Source organism: Epinephelus fuscoguttatus, linkage group LG13 (genome assembly GCF_011397635.1).
Source record: "Epinephelus fuscoguttatus linkage group LG13, E.fuscoguttatus.final_Chr_v1".
NCBI classification, from domain to species: Eukaryota; Metazoa; Chordata; class Actinopteri; order Perciformes; family Serranidae; genus Epinephelus; species Epinephelus fuscoguttatus.
Genome location: NC_064764.1, coordinates 42,684,163 through 42,704,535, shown reverse-complemented (window position 1 = coordinate 42,704,535; position 20,373 = coordinate 42,684,163). Strand labels below are relative to the sequence as shown.

Below are 20,373 nucleotides of genomic sequence, written 5' to 3'. Positions count from 1 at the left end.
TAATGTGATCTTTTTCTGACTATAACCATAACGTTTCTGTACCTAAATCTCACCACACATTAACCACAGTGTTGTTGAAACAAGTGTCAGCATATCCACTACATAATAACGTGCCCATGTAACATATCTGTGGTTCACAGAAACGTCAGTACCAACATTCTTTCTCCCGTTTGGTGTGAAGGAGCTCAGAGCTCACAAACTGTGTGTTAGACTTAGACATGATGAATGAGCCGCAGACACACACACACACACAGTCCTTTGTGTATTCATTCAGCTACAGGAGGTAACATTACCTTGTCATTTTTCCCACACTTGTCTGCCTTCTTCAGCTGACCTCGGTGGAATACCTGTGCAGGCCTGATTTTATATCTCTGTTCACAAATGCTGAAGGACCGCAGGTAACTTCAATAGGAAGGAAGTGGAGCACTTTGCAGCGATGCGTAAATCAGCTGCTGGATGTTTGATGGCAGAGTTAATGTCTGCCCCCGCTCACAGCAGATTGCTTTTGCTAGTGTTGGCCAGCAGCCCCATTCATCAGCCACCACCAGAGCAGCTTTAGTCAAACCCCTTTTTAAACTATGGCTCAGGTCCCAACAGCCGCCTCTGAACCCACAGCGCTCCTCAAAATGACAAATATATTAATGAAAAAAATCTTTCTGGAGTCGTAACGTACACTTCACAGTCTGTATTCAGTGAGTGGAGGAGGCTCGGGGGTCGTCACGTGACCTGGTGTCGAGCATCAACAAGTAAAGATGTGTTTTATGTTTTGAAAAAGAGCTGAAGCATTAATCACTCAGCTGGAACTGTTAAATTAACATCAACATTGTCCTTCGACATGAAAAGCTCTCAAAGATAAAAAGATTCATCGAATGTTTCACCATTAATTTAATGCACAGTGAAGTGAAGAGGCATCTCAGCAGCATTTTGTTGCTCATATCTGATGATGAATAGTGGTGGGCAAACATCTTGAATACGATGCCTGTTCCAGGAGGAATATACGGTGCTGTTGCACTGCCTCACCGTGCTGTGTATAAGGTACAATCACTGAAACAGTGTCTGTATAAACAGGACAGACAGCAGGACGGGACCATGGACATGGGGGATTTAAAAAGTAGCTGATAGCAGTTAGCGGCTAACTCAAGTAAGAAGAACAGCGGCTGTAAATGTCAGTCTGTTTCCATGACATCAGAGAAAATGGATTTATTGTGTCAGACTTTTAAAATCCCTGTAAACATGTCAGAGTGACTGAAATGGTCCTAAAATGAATGTGTCACAGTGGGACTAACACACCCAGATCATGTGACTCCTGCATGTATACAGTCAATCAGACCCAGAGCATGCTCCACAGTTTCCGCCCCGGGCTACAGTACGTAGTTTGTGCAGTAAAACCAAAACAAAGAGCTGAAAGACACTTAAACGCTGTGATGTAATCCAGACACAGTTGGTGGTTGTTTATACTCAGGTCAGTGTCGGTATCTTAAATGGATTCAGCTTTATTTACCTCATGTGCCAGCACTCTGGTGTGATTAAAGGCCGTGTGATGAAGGTAGATGGATGAAAACTTACATTACGTCATTGCAGCAGCAGCAATTACCAGGAGGGCACACAGGCAGGTGTGTGTGTGTGTGTGTGTGTGTGTGTGTGTTATTTAGACACATGCTGCGCTCTCATTTTGTGTGGCGCTCTTGGTTTCGCTTCTCATTTCGGCTCCAGTGAATTATGACGCCCTCGGGGAGCGGGGAGAAGACAACAGGAGAGAAATGCTCCTCTCACAGCTCTCTCAAACACTGCAGACATCATTTGGGTTCAGACGGTTTTAGAGGCTGAAAACTCTGACTAAAGGTCTGGAACTTAGACGGCAGGCGAGCACGACTCAAAGGCAGGTATAACATGAAGACGTCTCAGTTTATGTGTGGAGGGAAGAACCCTCGGCTGCACTGTGCTGTCTTGTGTTTGATATTGATCAGAAAGTAGCAAAGCTGCAGCTGAGATGCATGAAAAAATAAATGTAAAAAATGTCTGTTTATTTATCGTTTGCACCGTTTGGTTAAGTTTTACTCTTGTCATAATTCTATACTTAGATCAGGGAAGCCATTTCTTTATTGACCTGGCTTTGAGGAAAGACGGTTCACCAAATTGTTGTCACAAATGTGGAATCATATTATTGTTTAAAAACATTCAGAAGAAATCAGATTTCCTGTATTTGGACCAAAATGACGTCAACCTGATCGCCAAAAAATGTTAGCATTGCACGTTTCTGCAAACTATGGATACGTTACAAATGTTATGGTTATATAGTGAATATGTTAAAACTTTAAGTCCCAGTGAAAAAACAATTATTTTTTGTGCCACTCTGCGCTGGAAAAACATCCAAGGGATGCAGCAAGATATCTAAATTTAGTGCCTGAAAAATCAGCTGGGAAAAAAAGCCCTTAAAACATTTGTGAGCTAAAAAACACTGCTGGAAACACAGTGATGGCTCCGTAAAAAACATCCACGTTTGGTGTCTAAAAGCAGCTGGGAAAAAGCCACAGCGTCCCTTTAAAACACCTGCATTTTGTGCCGACAAGCCATCCCAGCAAATTGTAATTAGGTTTATGTACCAAAATTACTTGCTTACAGTATGGTTACAGAAAGATCAAGTTTTGGCTTAAAATACCTGCTTTTGTGACACTTTTTGTGCCACTATCCAAGCTAGAAAAACAGCCACAGGTCACTGCAAAACATTCATATTTAGTGCCTAAATAGCAGCTGGACAAACAGCTACATGTTCCCAAAAAACCTCTACATTTGGTGCCTACCAGCTGCTGGAAAAACAGTGATGGGTCCCTCAAAATCACTCATGTTTAGTGCCTAAATAGCAGCTGGACAAACAGCTACAGGTCCCTAAAGACATCCATGTTTTGGGGTTAAAAAACAGCTGGAAACACAGCAGCGACTTGCTGAGCCTGACTGGTCTCCAACAGCCTCATGCAGGTGTCACAGCAGATATTCTACGTGTCTTTATCTGCAGAAACGTTACATTATGGATTCGGCCTCGAACAGCCCTGACTCGGAGTTGAAGGGACCTGCAGTCAGCACAGGAGCTTGTGTCTCTTCTAGCCTCCTCTCCTCACTTCACTTCTGTGCTCCAGTCCTTCTGGTTGTCCTGCGTGTCCCACAATAACCCGCCGCAGCCACCCTCCATGCCCCTTTGCTGCTTCGACGGCGTGCTCCTGCTGGCATGACGCCCAGACACCATTGGCGATTTACAAACCAGCGGTGATGGCGGCCGTGCCCACGCGTCTTTGACTTTGCTGAAGATGTGCTCCTATTCATTAAGGCGGCACAAATGACAGAGGGCCGCCTGTGTTGTGCGGCGGGAGGAATAAACAAGACATAAAACGCAGGCTGCTGGTCAGAGAACGCCAATTTGTGGCAGTTAGACTGGGTTTAACTTCAGGTGTCCTCTCTCTGTCCCCGTCCTTTTCTCTCCACCGCTCTGATTGTCTTTCCTCCACGTAGTGATTTGTTTTTCTATCAAACGGTAACCTGCAGGCGATCTAAATGAGTGTTTTCCAGTGGCTGAATATTTCTGTGAGAGATTTGTGTTGGCAGGGAGCTCCTGGCGTGTCTGTGATTCTTTGTTCTTCCATGAGCTGTGTGCCTTGGATTAGTTTCATCAAACACTACAAATGATTTTTATAATCTTCCACAGGTAATGCATTTGGAATCCTGGCGCCCTGTAAGATCTTAAAAGAGATTGAAGTTTTAACTTTTTGTTTTGTCTTGTAATTTCCAATGAGCTGGCTCCGTCTGCAGGTGTTGCCAACACAATATCACAGCTATTAGATTGGAGTATTTTGTTTACACAGCAGCTCGCCCGCTCCGTGAGCACGGCAGCCACCTATGGTGTCACTGGTTTTATGAGAGCTTTAAGTGAGTGTGCCGTGGTTACAATCCAGCTGCTGTTGGAGTAAAACCAAACTTTAAACAACACGTCCTCATAGAAAATGTTTCAGCAGTAAAATGTCTAAATGCTTCATTTATGGATCAAACTAGAGGCTGGAGAGATGAATCAGAAGCGTCTGAACAAAAGCTGAGAAATCAAGTTGGTTTGTTGCTTTTTTTTGTGGTCATTTCATGTTTTTTGAATATTGATTATCTCATTGTGATTTTCTTGCAACTGCCTTGATTGTGGCACTGTGGAAATCAGTGTCAGCATTAGTCAGAAAGGTGACGATGACGACGATGATGATGTCACCAGGAACACTAACTGCGGGCGTCCTGTTGTTCTCTACGTGTCCTTATATTTCTTCAGCCATGTTGTGGTGTGTGTGTGAGTTAGTGGATGTTGTGTGTGCATCACTGACCTTAAAGAGTCTGATGTTTGACACAGAGATATAAACTCCCCTGCCACTTTATTAGGTACACCTTGCTAGTACCCCCTGACCCCATTTTGCCTTAAAGGAACACTTCACCTGCCAAATGATCATTTCTGTATCTGTTACCGTGTGTTATGTTGAACTCACATGCCTCCACTGTCTGAAGTGTAACCACAGCCTAGCCTCATCAGGACACATGTTTTGAACATGTAACTCTCTCAACAACAAGCTGGGACAAATATTCTTATTTTTTTGCATGTTTGTTAACACCTGATTTTTACACTGCCATCTTCTGAACCCCCCCTGTAACTTCCAAGGTCACACCTGTGCAGGTGAATGCTGCAGCGTTTGCTTCACTGGAGGCTCGCGGACTTATTCTTTTTAGCAGGAAGTCAAATAAAGCTCCATCATTCTCTCAGTGGCTGGTTCTGCATGAGTTGTGTGTGAGTTTGTAAGCTGCTGTTTTTTCCTTTCGAGAGCAGTTTCCAAAGCAAAACATAAATAACGATAAGCAAAGTCATTTCTCCTGCTGTTCAAACTTTTTCACAATTTAAGGACTTTGTAGAACGTTTCTGGAGAGATTAGGTGAACATGGAAGCGCCATATGTCGCAGAGACTTGAGGAGGGATTAAAGAGAACAAAACGAACAGCAGTCAGTGAGGTTTGTCTGACTAACATCATGTAAATGGATGTTTTGATATATAGTTATATAGCTATATAGTTTTGCTGTTGTTGAATGCAGTCGCCTGTAGAGCCACAGCAAGGTCGGGCGCTCTGCGATTCTTGTGCCTGTTCTGTGCAAACTTTCAAGAGCACGGAGGCAGACTGCATCTGAGGTTGCTAAGTAACCGTAACCAGCACCGTATCATAGCTGACTTACATATATACTAAATGCAGAGCTGATCTACTTCCTGTGTGTCTGTGGTACAGATGTGACACTCTGCACTAACATATCTATCACACACTGATATTTACTGAAGAAGGAAAGATATCTGTCAGCTGTGATTGGTTGGTCCTCGTCACATGACATGAGGTGTGTGCCATAGTGCAAAGGTTAAACTGTTTGTATCAGGGCTGCTGTGCAGCTGTTGCGCCCAAACTAGGTACTCAGGAACACATGCGACAGCGTTGCTCTTGTGTTTGAGTGTGCCTGCTGCATGTTTACATTGAACTGATGACGGCGGCGGGAGACCAGCAGCTCCCGTCGTCAGAGAGGTGAAATGTCAGTGGAGACTGGTTTTAAAAAGACCAGAAATAAGCTTCACTTTCAGTTCATATCCTCATCAGAAAGGGCTGTCTGTGCTGATCATGTGACTGCATAAATGAGACTTGGATTGTTCTGCACGAGTTGTGTGAGAGTTTGTCAACTGATGTTTTGATTTAGTTTTGCTGATGTTAAACCTGGTCGCCTATGACTTCATGCAGTTCATGAAGAATTACCAATTCTGTTTAATTCACTGCCTCTGCAGTGATGATGATGATGCGTGCACTGTGGAGACATGCAGGAATAAAACAACATGCAGCGAGTAACTGATGAATAAACGGTCATGTTGTGGGTGAAGTTTTCTTTTAATGAGGAGTTGAGCAGGTGTACCTAATAAAGTGGAACATGAGTGAATATTAAACTTGTGTTTTGCTGGTGAGTATTTCATCTGTTGCCAGTTCATGTGGTGCTCAATTCATCCTCTGAAAAGTTTCAAACTGAGGTCTGACTCCTAGTGCTTGGTCTCTGAGCTTGTTTGAGCAGAAGCACACGGCGAGGCGTCATGATGTCATGATGTCATGATGTCACTGAGGTTACATCTGATAAAGATACAGAAGATAACCTGTTGTTGTAATGAAACCATCCTCCTGCTGTGCATTAGGCAGAAACAATGAGTCAGTAAGCAGATCTGGTTCCATAATTTGTAGCTTTAGATCAGCATTAAAAAGCATTTGTGATGACTGAGGCTGCTGAACTCTCTGATGCAGCACAACGACCTCGCTGCCATGAAATATTCTGAAATGAAATGACCTGGCGTGGATCCAGCACGGTGGCCCTGCCTCTGCTGACAACAGCCATTTGATAGGGAGGACAGAGGACAGCTCCAGTGCTCTGCGCTACTGTACACCAGTGTGTGTGTGTGTGTGTGTGTGTGTGTGTGTGACACTCCCTGTGATCTAGTGTGGTGGCTGTGGCCTCCAGGGACGTCCAGACAGCTGGCTGGCACAGGAATGTGACGAAGACTAAAAGACTTAAGCCACCTCAAGCCATCCTCCTCTCCCTCCAACACCACTGCTCTGTTTTCCCTCCGAGCGTGCCAGTCACATGCACCACAGGTGGACGCTTTCAAAGGCCAGGCTGTAAAGCGGAGGCTGTGAGAGAAGAATCGAAGATGTGCAAAACTGACAAGAGCAAAAAGGGGAGTTTTCTGGCTGAGGATAAAAGCATTACTTTGCACTCAATCAGACGTATCTGTAAGCACCGCTGAGTGGATTGATGCAAAATGTGCACTCTGGAGCTCATCTTTAGTGATGGATGCTCCGGCTGCACAGCTTTAGTGTACCTTTTTGAGTTTTTTATGTCGACACAACCGCATTCTCTATAAATTGCTGCCGTTTTATGGGCTCTCTTGCTGACTGAGTCAAAGCCATTTCAGGCTTACTGTTTGTCCTATAAATGATTCATAACAGTGCATTAATTGTGGTCTATCTATCAAGATTAAGAGCACATCACGCTGCCTCCACACTTGTTTGTGGTTTAGTTACTTACTGGAGTGGCACTTAATTCAATGGATTCTATAATGTCTTCATTTGAAGGCCCTGAATATGTATTCTCTTTATCAGCCTGTGACTAATGGCTGAGCTTCAAGTTAAAGGAGCACTTCACCCCCAAAATGATGATGTGGTTCGATCCTGGGCCGCTGCCAGAACTCAACACACTCTCACAGGTGAGCTCTCTGTCGCTGCGACTTAAAGAAATACTTCGCCCTGTATATCAGTTACTCACCTCGTGTTGCGTTGAATTCATGAAGAGACCTTTATTTTTCTGGCAAGAATCCAAATATAGAGAAAGGTCTTGATGAATGTAATTTTTTGATTAATGTCATATTGATCACCTAAAAACAGCAAAACTACATCAGAACATCACTTTACAAACTCTCACACGACTCCTGCGGATTAATCTCTCATTTATCTCGGTATTTCCCAAACAGTCGGCCCTTTCTGAAGGGAAACTGAACGGTAAGTGGAATTTATCTATGCTCTCTTTGCAGCCAGACTCCATTGACAAATCCAGTAATTTTACCTCGCTGAACACAGGAGCTGCTGGTGCACTGCTGCCTCCATCAGATAGTTTCTTCTTGTTAGAGTGACGTTAGTGTTGTGAAGGGTTAGTTCGGATTCACTAAAGTCACACAGTGACCCAAACTAACTAACTGACCCGAGGCAGCTGTGCACCAGCAGCTCCTGTGTTCAGTGAGGTAAAATTACTGTTTTTGTCAGTGGAGTCTGGCTGTAAAGACACCAGAGATAAAGTTAACTTTCTGTCCGTGACAATGAAAAGGTTTATGACACAAGGAACTGGAATGATTGGGGTCCATGGACCGGGGAATGGCGTGGAGTGCAGGTGAAGCTGGATGGCAGATGCGTGATGAACACGGAAACAAAACACATGAAGAATGTAGTTACTGATGCAAGAAGTATACTTGCTGCAGACAACGCGTGCGCGTACGCATCATGGCTGCCATGCGTATTTTGTGGTCTTTTGGCCCGTAGGCCGCTCACTTTGAGGCGAGGTAACGTGACGCGTGCACAAGATGCAATATTGACATGAACACTAGAGGCGCTCGTGCGAAGTAGACCTCTAGAGACCGTGAACGTGAGGTCGAGCCGCACATACCATCTCCTTTTCCTCTGCTGAGAGCTTAAAAGACATAAAATTATAACCTCCTCTTCATCGAGAGTATCCATGTTTGTGTATAGACTACTACATCCAGAAATACAGTGTCACTGCCTTCTTTGCTTTCGTGACCTCAGTGTCTGAGTGCTGTGGTCTGCCCCTAGTGGAGACCACCAGTATCAGACGTTTTGGCTGCGTCGACGAACGACCGTGCTGCAGCAAGTCTACACACAGGCGCCGCACTATATACACGTACGTCTGGCCACACAGCCAGTTTACTCGTGCCCTAAGAACGTCTTAGCTGGCTGTGAGGTTTGTCCACCACTTAGCTGAACAACGATCTGGCAGCGAGTGGTCGGAGAACCGGAGCAGAAATACTGTGTGTTGATGAGCTGATGGCGAACAGGTGAGTTTGATGAGCAGAGCCAGGGACCAGGGGAACCAGGGAGGGGCCACGCCCACGCCAGCAGGAAGACAGACGGGGACACGCTCAGAAAAACACAAGTGCTGTAACAAAGGAATGTTGAAAGTAGCTTTGCTGTTGTTCTGTGACTTCCATTCATCAAGACCTTATGGTTTTGGATTCGTTGTTCACCGTGGAGGAATGCAACGAAAACAAAGTTTTATTTCCGAATTCAGCGCAACACGATGTGAGTAACTGATAAACAAATGGTCATTTGCAGAGCGAAGTGTTTCTTTAAGTCTCGGCGACAAACAGCTCACCTGGGAGAGTGTGCTGAGTTCTGGATCGAATCCAATCAGTGGGTCTTTGCCTCTCATCCCCTCTCTGTCCCCCTGTCCTGTCACTCTCCATTTGCTTTGCCAAAAATATCTGAAATAAAGTGTCAGTTTGAGTGATATCCCTCGAGCCACTGATTTAGATGAAGGAAAATTCCTTTGTTTGGTACCGACTTAAAAACTTTGATGTTTAAATGTTTTTTTATTTGTGCAAAGTTCATATAAAACTGCTGACATGGAAATCTTGGTTTAAAGAATTGAATAAAAATATCTTATATCTTTATATAGTTATAATTAACTGATACAGCCAGTTGCTACTGATAAAAAATTGTATTGCTGACCTTGGAAATTAGGTTTTTAATTAAAAACTCAAGGTGTCCCAGTGGACACAGTTTAAATGATCAGATCTTTGGAGCCAATCTTCTTGTTTCAGTAACAAATTGTGTTTATTTCTGGACGTGAGTGGAAGATTTCAGGTGGTTAGATTACGCTACAGAAGCTGAATTTATGTCTCCAGAACCCAGAATTGTTTTTCAGCGGGCTGCTGTTGAGTGAAGCGAAGCATAAATTGAATAAAAGGTGGTGTTGAGGTTGGAGAAAACATGGGAGAGGCCTCATTCATGCTTGATTGACTCCCAGTGAGCTTTGATGTGCTGCGTGGAGAGGCTGATGCTCGAATCACAGCTCTGATTGGGTCGTAGAGTCGTGCGGTCTTTCTTTGCTCGGCTGATGAAACCTGAGTTAATTATGTATCACTTGCAAACTGCCTGGTGCTGACTGGTGCACACTCTGCAGAGGGCACCTGCAGTTTATTTAAGGTGTTGTCAGAAGGAAGCTAATCATGTAGCGTTGCCTCCAACATTTCTTCCGGGTGAGCTGGAGATCAGATGGCGGCAGACCTTCGGATTGAGCATGCACGCTGATGCCCGTGCACATACACATTCAGACAGTGTAACACGCTTTAGTGCTTCCTTTTATTCCCCCCTCAGGCCATGCTCTCTTTGAACCCAAATTAATAGCCTCCTTTACTGCGTCACATATAATTTGAACCTGTCTCTCCGTTCTGCAATTCAATCTTAATTGCTAAGTACTCCCATTTCAAGAGTTGTTAAGCAAACGGCGCGTATGACGGATGAGTCTGTGGCAGTAAACACAGAATTACTTAATCAAACGCTCTCTCTATCTCCTCGCTGCCTTTCAGAAAGTCAGGAACTCTTTGCTGTCGTCCCGGGAGAAGAGTTGGATAAAAGACAGGGGCATTGTAATGTGCCACTTTCTTTTCTTAAGTTATACCCTCACACCACAATGATGAATGGCCGCTTCATCCCTGCACTTTAAAAGATGGATTGGGAGCTTGATTCCCGGCTCTTCGCATGTTAAATGGTCTAATTCTTGCTGTCTGCTGCCCTTCTTCTTGTCACACTTTCAACATCTATCTCCGTCTTTCATCCTGTCCTGTTTACTGTGTGTCATCAGAGGCTGTTTTTTAATTCCTGACACCTCTCATTGTGGGCCTCTCCTGTGGCTCTCTTTTCATTCCTTGCTTGATGTCTTTCTCTTACAAATTTTCTGCTTTTCACCGAGCGGCTCTCTCTCAATTTTTTGGCTCTTTCAGCGTCGGCTCCAGGTGGAATTTCCATTGATTAAAACCAGACGTGGCCTGCCCTTCTGCGTCCACCTGACCAAGCCCAGCTCAGGAAGATGAATCACTCGCAGCCCTTTTCTATCAGTTCACTCTCTTTTCACATCCATCCTTCACTCTCCCGGCTGTCGACTCCAAAATGAAATGAGCGCCAGACTGATTATGTGTAGGTTTAGGACACAATAAGGTGGTCAGCTTTTTTTTTTTCTTTTTTTTTTTTTTTTGCCCAGGTGTAGTGTGTGTGTGCAGGGTTTAGTTGAGGTAACCGCTGGTGCTTGAGATTCTCTCAGTGTGTTTTCAGCTTAACTCCCTGAACATAAAGAGTTAAAGGAACACCTAAAATTGATCTGTTGAGTATGAAATATTCAAGGCCTGTGGGCTTGAAAGATAGAACAGATTTTTTTTGTCTTGTCCTTTGCACAGGACGGCAGCTGTACTCGGATACACAGCAGCTGAAATGGAGTCCAGGAATAAACCAAGGTCACGGCCAAGCAAAGTGCCACTTCTCTGCCTTTGTACTTAACATCATTTGTGTGATTGAAGAAACTGTAGTTTTGCCAGTTTAGCACCAAAATGCTCATTTAATGCAACTTCAGGCTGTTTAAGTTACAGCTGTGAGGTTTTCACCTGGTACAATAACCTTGCTTTGTTAGTGGCCTTCGACGTCAGATACTGATGCACCGAGGATCCTCTAAAGGCCCGTACACACGCCACATTTTCATTTGCTCTCAGACTCATTGTTTTCAATGTAGATATGCAGCAAACGCCAGAGTGACACTGTCGCAGTGTGTGTAGTGTGTGCAGAGCTGCACCCTGAGATAAACTTGAGTTCAACCTGAGTTTGACTTTTTGAATGCAGCAGAGTGCCCGCATGTCATGTGACGGGACCAACCAATCACAGCTGGAAGTAAATATCAGTCTGTGATATCAGTCTGTGATAAATATGGTGGCCTGGAAGAAGATCAGCTCTGCACTCAGGATTTCAGGTAATAGGGTTTGATGTGGTGCTGGTTAGCAATCTCAGACACAACCTGCCGCTGTTGTCTTGAAAGCTGGCACAGAAAAGGCACGCTAGTAGCACCCAGCACCTGACCTCGTGTTCTCCAGGCAGTTATGTGTACGGCCCCAAACACTGGTACGAGACTCATCGTTAATGTCATGCTAAAGGAAAAACGTTAATGCTACAGCGTGCAGGTGATGCAACCAGGTCTCACAGAAATACAGGAAATGACCAGGACCTCTTAATGACGCATGACGTGGTGGTGGCATGTGATGTGTTAAAATTATGGAAACAAAGTCAGTGGAAATTCAACTAGGATCCTTCGTGGTGGTGGACACACACATTCACTGGTTCAGTGATGTCATGCAGTGGGCGGTGGTTAATGTCATGACCCCACAGGAAGAATAAAGAGAGACGAAGCCCATGGAGGGGAGGATGTCTGGGTGGTGGATGGGTCACGCAAACACAGGACTTTGACCCAGGAGACTACTGTTCATGTTCCGAGTGAAACTAAAAGTCAACATTGACCTTTTTCAGCTTTACATCCTTGCCTTACTTTACGACGTACTTAACGTCCCGTATACAAAACACACTTATTCTAACTAAGAACATGATATATTTCTAAACCTAACCAAGTAGCTTTGGTGCCTAAACCCAACTGTGCCACCACCGCGTAATTGAACACATTATGTGCCACCACTACACAATGAGATGTTTAGAGGTCGTGGTCATTTCATGCATCTCTGAGATCATGTTTCATGATACTATAGAAAACGATGTGCTTCCAACTTTGGGGGAAGACCCTGAACTGCTTCAAAACCCCAGAACACACACTCAGTCCTGCTCAGAGCCCTGACCTGAACACCAAACACCTTTGGGATGAACCGGGACTCTAACTGTGAGCCTGATAAGCCCAACATCAGCGTTGGACCTCACTAATGCTCTTGTGGCTGAATGGAAGCAAATCCCTGCAGCCAGGTTTCAAATCTGGTGGAAAGCCTGAAACCATCCGAGTTTAAACCGGATTATCGGCCATGGTTTGGGACTGAGGTGTTCAGCTATCACACACTGGTGTAATGTATATATACCTTTGAGCGTGTGGTGTAGATTTTTTGTGTGCTATTAAAACCATTAGGTTTTAAAGGTCAGACCACCTCAGCCCAGGCACCAGGACAAATGTTTGCACTGTAGGTTTTTGCAAATCATGTTAGATTTGTATGTTAGGTAGGAAATTTATGGACACATCAAGCTTCTACAACACTGTGGTGAACGTGTGGTTAGACTGAGACACAAAAACACAACCACTTTTCATGTCACTACCCCGACAGGTAACACAGCGATAGGTCACTAAAAAACAACCAGTTTTGTTACTTGTTGGTCTGAACAGTGGTCTGCAGCTCAGTGGGCGTCATGACAAAGTGCCGTCCAGCTCTCACTGACAAACTCAACTTGTACAGTACATTAAGTCAATTTAGAAACATTGATATGATAAGTAGAAAATGTACACATGTAATCTATCTGTGGTTTGCAGAAATACACAATACTAGGGATGCACAATATTGGATTAACTATTTTGGCTGATAACCGACACCAGTATATCCATATATTATGGAAAAATGTGCGGCTTTATTCCCAGTATCCTCTGACTGAATATAGCTCTTTATCTGTGTGCTTGTACCTTAGTCTGATTTTATTTTTATGACTTTATGTAGGCCTACTGATGTGATACCTGGTTTAAGACCACATGTCTGTGTTTGCATTGTGTAGAACTGTTATTTCATCTGATTTATAATAATAATGATAGTTATGACTTTATCAAGGACACAGAAAAAGCTCCATAGTGTACCACATAAAAGCAGACAATCGTCTATGTACAAAGATACAACATAATCAATACAAATACCCAACGCTACATTATGAACATAACTGAATAAAGTGCACCCACAAACAGGCTGAGGGCCAGTGGCCCCGCAGTCTGGATGGAAACCTGACTGAGCTCAGCTCAGGGTCGGCTGAGGCCTGGATGACACCATCATCTGACACAGAGAGCTGCACATACATGGATATATAATATTTTGATTAAGGCAGAGCAGGTAGGCACAACAACGCTTAGAAACATCTAGCTGGCACCACATTATAATGGAGGTCTTTGCCTGTTGCTCTGCTATGGGAGCGCCACAAGGGGGCAGTACACACAGTAGACACAGCGGGGTACGCAATGATAAATATGCTAAAGAGCGATTCCTTTAAAATTTGAGAAGCCATGAGGAAAATAATATTTCACAGCCATCTGTTTTCTGAGAGTGTTTTACTCTGTGGTGGCTTAATAAATTTGTAAAGCAGAGTTTACTTAGTAGAGGTCAAGTTGACTGGGCGGTAATTACCTTGTTGAGCTGTCAGCCTGTCACGGGGGCGTAGAAGAAGAAAAGGGTCAGACCTGGCAACCCTGGACAGACGTTAGCATGTAGCAGAGCAGCTAACAGTTAGCAGGGAAAAACACTGAATCATGAGTCGATAAGAGGTGACTGTGAATAAACAGAGAGTGGGGCTTTTGTTCAGTGACTGTAAAAACGGTTTGGCCGCTAGCATCTAGCTAGCTACGTTAGCAGCTGTTAGCTAGCGTCGACGTTAGCTCGCTAGCCGTTAGCGGTTAGCTAGCTTCGCAGTTGAGTTTACTCTGTTGGCGGATGAAGAGAAGATAATGGTTCATTAGAGGATAATGGTTCATTAGAGGATAATGGTTCATTAGAGGATAACGGTTCATCAGAGGATAATGGTTCATCAGAGGAGGACAACACATCACTGAGGAACTTATATTTGGACATTGTAGTTTTTGGCACAGGCTTTTGGATTAAAACTTTTTTTCTGTGAATGACGTCATGAGGCAGCGGGTTCTGGATTTACCGTGGTCAAGATGGTGACGTAAGTTACCGACTGTAACGGAAACACATCTTTATTCTTAACAGTTTGGAATTACTAAATTATTAAGGTGTGTGGTTTCTTCGTGGTGATACTGAATATTATCTTCACACAGCGGTATCAGCATTTCCTGCTACACTCACCGGCCAATTTATTAGGTACACCTACACAACATCTAATCAGCTCATCAGACGGGCTGGTCTGAGTATTTACTGGGATTTTCAGCACAACCATCTCTAGGGTTTACAGAGGATGGTCCCAAAAAGAGAAAATATCCAGTGAGCCAAAATGCCTTGTTGATGCCAGAGGTCAGAGGAGAATGGCCAGACTGGTTCAAGATGATAGAAAGGCAACAGGAAGTCAAATAAGCACTGGTTCCAACCAAGGTGTGCAGAAGAGCATCTCTGAAGCAACAACACCTTGTCCAACCTTGAAGCAGATGGGCTACAGCAGCAGAAGACCACACCAGGTGCCACTCCTGTCAGCTAACAACAGGAAACTGAGGCTACAATTCACACGGGTTTTCTCACCAAAACTGGACAATAGAAGATTGGAAAAACCACATTCAGATGGAAGCATGGATCCATCCTGCCTTGTATCAACGCTTCAGGCTGCTGCTGCTGCTGGTGTAATGGTGTGGGGGAGATTTTCTTAGTACCAACTGAGCATGGTTTAAACACCACAGCCTACCTGAGTATTGTTGCTGAGCGTGTCCATCCCTTTATGACCACAGTGTACCCATCTTCTGATGGCTACTTCCAGCAGGATAACGCACCATGTCACAAAGCTCACATCATCTCAAACATGACAATGACTTCACTGTACTCCAATGGCCTCCACAGTCACCAGATCTCAGTCCAATAGAGCACCTTTGGATCAACTGTGTGATGTCATCACGTCAATATGGACCAACATCTCTGAGGAATGTTTCCAGCACCTTGTTGAATCTGTGACACCAAGAATTAAAAAGGGATCCAACCTGGTACCAGCAAGGTGTACCTAATAAAGTGGCTGGTGAGTGTGTATTTAAAGCCATTTTGCACCACAAGTTAGTAACCTAATCATCAGCACTTAAGACACGTTATCTGTGGTTAATGGTCCTCTCATGGTCATTTACAAACATGCTGGAGTTATCTTTTGTGCTTCGTTGCTCTGATGGTAATTAAGGCAGTACGAGATGACTGTTAAAGGCTTACACTTATTAATTTTATCGTTTCTTTATCTGGTTTAATTTCTGTCCTGTATATTCATCATACATACTTACTCAGATACGTAGTTTTGTTACCTGTGTGGTATCATTTACCTCATGTTTTCTATATATGTTCGTTCACTGGTCACAGATGCAGAAATCAGCATGTTGGCCAATTCAGATATTTCTTTTAAAAGAGGAGCGAATATCAGCCGATGAAGTCGTGCATCCCTTTACAATGCCATCATTTTCTTGTGGCGGCTCAGCTGACTATCTCACCTCATGTTTTGGTTCATGGCAGGGTTATTTCTGACTCGCCATACGTGTCCATGTGGGGAGAGTCAGTGTGTCACAGAGGAGTTTGGGCCGCTGCAGGCTGAAAGCTGTGTTAGCTTAATGCACATAATACATTAGGCTGATGGGAACATTTCACTCAATTTTCTACTGGTAATTTACATAGTGGAGGGTATAAAAGCATACGAGCTCTGCAGCCTGAGCAGCTGAAAAGTCTACTGATTGCCATAATACAGCTGATTCCCTTCTGTTTGAATTTGCTTTGATGCAGCTGCGTACAGCTCAGGAAGTAGAATTTAGTTGTAGCTCAGTGTTGGACTTCTGCAGGCGAGCTCTCCCCAAAGGTGCATTTTTCTCTGGATTTGCGTGGTGCTGCAATGCGCTCTTCCCCTCTCATCCCTCTTGTTTCCTCCTCCTCATCGCCCACTCTCTTTCTTTCTTCCTCCGTCGGGGTGATACTTACTGCTCAGCTCACTCCTTCCCTCGGTGGCGTCTGACCAACAGGGAAAAGATGGAGAGTTATCCTTTTCTCCCCCTCCCTCTGGAAGCAGGTGTCTTTTGGTATAATGAATAATTCCTCACCCAGTCCTTGCGCTCCTTATCCTCAGGGCCCTGCTCCTCAGAGTCCAGTGGCGGTTGGAGGAAATATGCATGTGAACAGCAGGTGCGAATAGTTTTCATCTCTTTCAATGCCACATACGGTCGGGCCTCCTCAGAGACAAGTAACCACTTCAGGACGCCATGAAAGAATCAGTTCTGTCTTTCTGTGTTTTTGAGTGCAGCTGCTCTCCACCCACAAAGTCAGGGGATTTAACTGGATCGCATCGCTGCATGTTTTAATGATGCAGCTACTGTCAGAGTTTTTCTCTGTCGAGATGTGAGGTAGAAGGAAAGTGAGAGGGGAAGCGGAAATCAAGTGTTTGGGATAATGAGGGACGGAGGGTTGGAGTGCTGGGAATATTCTCACAAGGCTTCTTTAGGAAGTTTCAGGATTAGAGATGAGGAGCACATGCTGTTTATTGTGCAGCAGCCGACTCTGACTGGGATGAATACTGTGCGTCTGTGTGCACTGACCTGGTTCATGGGTTGACCTACTGGGATCTGAGAGGTGTGGTTCAGTCTGTGTCCTCTATCAGATTTTTTATTGAATCCAACTTCTTATAAATCCTGCATTGATGTCTGTTAGGATCAGGGCTGGGGTTGGAAAAGGTTTGATGGAATCCAGTATTGAATTGAATTAGGTTCTGCTTTGAACATTTGCTCGCATTTAAAGTTAAAAATAATGAAAAATTAAATATTCATTTGACATTATTGATCACATTTTATGGGGTGAAAAGACAGAAGATTTTAGCGATAGCTCCGCTGATGTACGTGACCTGTAGCTACAACCTGAGAGTGAGATGAGCAGCACAAGATATTAAATGTTGATTAAACCTGCAACTGACATATTCAAATAACACGTGTAGCTTACTGAATCTGTATGAAACATGGTCCACACGTAAATGTTACAATCAGTGTTACCTGTTTTATGCTTACTGCTAATTAAAAAAAACTGAGGAGAGATAAAAGATTTGGAAAGGGATTTGTTTGAATCAGTACTTGACAGTTGGCCCGTATTAACTCTTCACCAACAGGGGAATTTAAGTTAACACTGTTTTGTAAGACAAGTTGTAAATCATTTTAAGAGCTAAATTTTAAAGAGGACTTATTCAGCTCATTTTTAGGTTCATACCTGTGTTTTGAGTTTTGATTAGAACATGTTTACATGCTTTAATATTTTGTCTTGTTCTATCACATTAAATATGTGAATTTTGAAGCTTGTATGTGTCTTAAGTGTCTAAATGAGACTACATAACATCACCCTGGGCTTTAAGTCCTCACTGTGGTGGTGATGTTGAAGTCATGTGACCGTAGTGTAGTTTGTTTATAGCCTAACGTTAGCTTGTTATCTCTGACGATTGCATTTACGCTTTAAAAATCTGAAAAGAGTGTCATTTGTGAAGATTATCTTGCTGATCAAGATGAATGAGGGTCAAAATTTTGTTTGCCTCCGAACTCATTTTCCAAAATCCATTAGAAAAAATCCCATTGGCTGTTACCGAGGGAACCAGGGTGGCGTTAACTTGTGGGCTGACCTACAGACAAGCATCAACCCTGCAGCACTTTTACCGTGATCACCAGTAAAAGCTTCTCAACACAAGTGGACATGTTCCAGCAGGAATATGAAAATGAATCGTCTCCCTGTTGTTAGCTCGTAGCTACATGTATGTTAGCAGTGTACTTTCAGACAGTAACCAACATGGTCTCACTCCAAAGTCGTCGAACTCTGGTGCTTAGCCAGTGACCTCCAGGGTCAGATACTAACAGAAAAAGCCATCCTCTCACATCAGCATGACACGTGGCCGGTCGCCATTATTGTTTAATTGCATCAGGGGGACACACTGACGTTAGCATATAGCTATACACATTTACATCATTATTTGAAACTCTGACAATGTTTAATATGAACATCCTTCATGGTAACCTTATATAAGACCAGATGTATGGAACGGCTCATTAGGTCACCTTTAAAGATCAATCCTCAGAGCAGAACTGTGAAGTGTATTTTTGCCTTTATTGGACAGTAAGAGTGTGAAAGGGGGAGACAGAGGGGATGACATGCTGCAAAAGGCCGCAGGCTGCAATCAAACCCGCGGCTGCTGCAGCAAGGACATTGCCTTCGTTTATGGGACGCTGGCTGTATCCACTAAGCTGTGAAGTTTTGTCATATAAATCCAAAATGATCCGTGCTATCTGAACCCAGCCTCAGTTATCCTGTGTAATGGCTGTTGTGTCTTTGTTGTTGGTGTATAATCAAATAGAGAAATGCAAAGGAAGGATTAATTTTCCTCCAGCAAGTGTGGGGATTAGACTCTTCTAAACATTTGGAAGGCCCTGTTCCATTTATGTTCACTTGTAGTTTGTTTTTCATTTATCTACAGTTCATGACCAAGCCTGACTGTGCCATTATGGAAATGTGCACGAGAGAAGATGCTGTTTGAATGTAAAGCAGAACATGGGCATAAATGCAGTCACTCTTTCAGACCACGCTCCAGAGTGCCGCCATGTTTGCTGTTGTTTTAGCTAATGAGGGGTAAAGCACCCAGAGACAGGACGAGCTGCACTAATTAATGCAACACATTCACAAAGAACCTGATGTTTTTAGTGTTTAAACCAAATGTGACACTTCAGCAGCTTCATAAAAGGATCCATCACTTGAACACAACAGCGAGTCTGGTGTTCTTCATGTTTGTGTCAAGTGCTGTAAAATGGATCCAGGTCTCAGGTTCTGCCGGCTTGGCAGGGCCGGCGCGGCCGTTTGGCTGCCGCACAATCTGGGCGTGTGGATCAATATTCAGCTCGATGAGTATAATGTTGGTTTGAAGCTGAGGTCGGCGCTGCTGGCTGCCTGCAGACAATTCAATCCCCCCGCCACGCACTTCACCCTGCACCAACACAACACACTGTAATTGGAATGACCAAGTTCACTTACAGACCATGCACGTGAGGAGCCGCCTCTCCCACAAACAAACACTCAAGGACACAGAGACAGAGGAGTGGAGAGACCCAAAGCACTGGTGGATACACACATATAAAATGTTCCATCAAATACAAACACTCGGTGGTGTAACCACAACAGCAGCAGACTAATCAACAGCCCCGGGACCACATGAAGACTCTGTTGGAAAGGCTTTATCCCACAGCAAACACCTGGTCCAGGGGAGTAAACACACTCACACATAATGTACACGCAGACACACAGCAGGTCTGCACCGCCAGGGCTGCACACACAGCAGCGACGAGTTTAAAAGGAGCCTCCAACATGCTGCAGGTCTTTTGTGTCTCCTCCCTCTGATGTCTGTCTGCTTTCATGGTCATGCTCCCCTTATTTCAGTACTGTGTGGCGTTGTTTGCTCCGACTGAATTATAGATGAATCTTATAAAAACAATTTTATTTTAAATCCTGTGTTACAGAGTTTTATAACAGTAAATAAATAAAGTCGGTGGCTGCTGTCGGCTGTGTGCTAAACTGCTGTTAGTGTGTCAAGCTGAGCGACGTGGGGAAAATCTGCAACTTGAACTTTTTGGTGATAATAATGCTTATAAATCAGAAAACAGTCCCCAACCTGCATGTCTTTGGACTGTGGGAGGAAGCCAGAGTGCCCGGAGAGAACCCACGCTGACACGGTGAGAACATGCAAACTCCGCACAGAAAAGCTCCCACACCCGGGATCGAACCGGCAACCCTCTTGCTGTAAGGCAACAGTGCTAACCACCACACCACCGTGCCGCCCTGGTAAAGATCAT

General features: G+C 44.1%; 1 protein-coding gene across 4 annotated transcripts in view; it reads left to right on the top strand.

The window, feature by feature from the left end:
* The window catches only part of sema5ba (sema domain, seven thrombospondin repeats (type 1 and type 1-like), transmembrane domain (TM) and short cytoplasmic domain, (semaphorin) 5Ba), a 265,659-nt gene that overhangs the window by 18,439 nt on the left and 226,847 nt on the right, over positions 1-20,373 (top strand). The window lies entirely within an intron of this gene.